Source organism: Lucilia cuprina, chromosome 4 (genome assembly GCF_022045245.1).
Source record: "Lucilia cuprina isolate Lc7/37 chromosome 4, ASM2204524v1, whole genome shotgun sequence".
In the NCBI taxonomy this organism is placed as follows: Eukaryota; Metazoa; Arthropoda; class Insecta; order Diptera; family Calliphoridae; genus Lucilia; species Lucilia cuprina.
The window spans coordinates 47,345,396-47,348,311 of record NC_060952.1 but is presented as its reverse complement, the minus strand read 5'-3'; positions in this window follow the sequence as shown (position 1 = coordinate 47,348,311).

The following is a 2,916-nucleotide window of genomic DNA, read 5'->3' as shown; positions in this document are numbered from 1 at the left end:
AAGTGGGCTAGAGTCAAATAGAGATTAAAGGCCTGCACAAGACAACAATAATGCGACAATTTGTTAAACAAATATCGTGTGCGCCATCATAAGCACACGAATTTTTTTTTAACAAATTGTCGCATTATTGTTGTCTTGTGCAGGCCTTTAATATGTGTATTATAAAATTAAGAGGAAAGATTTATGTCTACATATATAAACGTTTTTTATGTAGCTTTTCATCGTGATATTAATGTTCATATTAATTATATTATAACTTATATTTATAATAATATTGCGCTTATCATATTATCCTGAAGTAAATTTTAGAATTCGAAACATGCATGTTTTCATCACTAAGGCCTGTTATCTCAGCCACCGGTTATGTTTAATTCGTAGATATTTTGTCTGAAAACTGTCAATTTAACGTTAGTATAAAAAAATTAACAGACATTGAGATAATGGGAGTAGGTAATTGGTATAAATAATAAATTAAATTTAACAAAATATTCTCAACAAAAATTTTTTAATTTGAATTCATCTTAAGTTTTATTTTTTTTACAAAGAACGAATAAAGATAGAGACATGAAACTTGGGAGTCTGTAACTCCATATTTGTAAATATAACATATATTTTTTTCTAAAAAAAACTGACTATAGAAAATAAGGATATTAAAGGATTAAACATTTTAAGGACATTTTTTTAGTTTTTTTATTCTAACATTTTAACAACTATTTTATATATAAAAATACTGTTATTCTCCTCTTTCAATCGATACCTATATTGACCTACTAGACCAAACCAAATTTAAGCTAAATATAATTATACTTACTCTTCCTTTCAAACTTTAAAGTCCTTTTAAAGGAAGAAACGATCAGAAAATAAAAAACCAAAAATGTAGTTTAACTATATCAAGTATGTAGTTTCCAACGTATATGGTCTTGCTCATGTGTGCAACAATTTTTCCAAATTTGTTGTACGGTGTAATCGTAATGTACACAGAATTAGCGTTACAAAAAGATAAAAAACACAAAAATTGGTTGAATAATGTAAAAGTTATTAAAAATTCCCCAGACCATTATCGTGTCTCAGAGCACTGGAATTCGAAATGTGATAAGAAAATAAACATATTTTTGAAAATATTTTAATAAAACAATTGTATTACTTAAAATACATCTGTAGTTACTTGAATATGAGTTTTTGTCCTTATAGAATAACGTAAACTTGTTCTCAGCTATGGTCGAAAAATTTTGATATTTTTAACGGTCGTTTCAAAATTCAAATTTTAGTTTTTTTGATACTTTGTTAAACAAATTTCAATATTTTTGGGAGAACTCATAGGGATTTATGGACAACAGATTAGGGAATAAAACAGTAAAATTAGGTCAATACCTCTTATAGTTTGCCTGTACCTGCAATTTGAATTCAGAGGATTTCGACAAAAACCCATTTTTATATAATATTTTTCAAAATTAGCCTTTTTATTATATTGTTGTGTATTTTAAATGGAACCTTTTGTAAATTTATTAGTCCACATATTTCTAAATAAAACTCAAGAGTTTCATGGAATTTGGACACCATTAACCCATATACTTTAAAGGTCAAAGGTCAAATTTTGTAATATTTGCAATTTTTGATGGAAACTAGTAGAAATTGATTCTATTTTTAGGTAGATTATCACAAAACTTAAGAAAATTTATTTATTAACAACCGATATTTACAATAATAGTGAAAAAAATTAATTAACCTTTAAACGGCCTTGGGGGCAAAATGACCCCGATGTTTTAAAAACATACCAATTTGGACATATTTCAATAAAAACCGTTTGCAATACCATTAATTCAGCAAATTGATAAAAAACAATTGCGTATTATAAAAAATATAATATATATAAATAAAAAAAAAATGAAATCTAAAAAATATTATTTGCATTCAATATTTTAAAATAAAAATAAAACTGGAAAATTATATCCAAAATATAGATTATAATATCATAGATTTTAATACCAAATTTAAATCGAATACAAAAAACTATTACTGTAAAAATTGACACCATATTCAAAAAGGTTTAATGCCTAAATTTTTTTAAGCTGAATTAATGGGATTGCAAACGGGTTTTATTGAAATATGTCCAAATTGGCATGTTTTTAAAACATCGAGGTCATTTTGACCCCAAGGCCTTTTAAAGGTTAATTAATTTTTTCACTATTATTGTAAATATCGGTTGTTAATAAATAAATTTCTTAAGTTTTGTGATAATCTACCTAAAAATAGAAACAATTTCGACTAGTTTCCATTAAAAATTTCAAATATTACAAAATTTGACCTTTAAAGTTTATGGGTTAATGGTATCCAAATTCCATGAAACTCTTGAGTTTTATTTAGAAATATGTGGACTAAATTACAAAAGGTTCCATTTAAAATACATAACAATATAATTTTGCAAAATATTACATAAAAATGGGTTTTTCTCGAAATCCGCTGAATTCAAATTGCAGGTACAGGCAAACTATAAGAGGTATTGAGCTAATTTTTTACTGTTTTATTCCCTAATCTGTTGTCCATAAATCCCTATGAGTTTTCCCAAAAATATTGAAATTTGTTTCACCGTTAAAAATATCATAATTTTTCGACCATAGCTGAGAAGAGGTTTACGTTATTCTATAAGGACAAAAACTCATATTCAAGTAACTACAGATGTATTTTAAGTAACACAATTGTTTTATTAGAATATTTTCAAAAATATGTTTATTTTTTATCACATTTCGAATTCAATAATGGCCTGGGGAATTTTTAATAACTTTTACATTTTTCAACCAATTTTTGTGTTTTTTTATATTTTTGTAACGCTAATTCTGTGTACATTACGATTCTTTGACAATAAAATACAAAATAAATTATTTAATGACAAAACTTTTGTCAAAACTGAAAAAATGC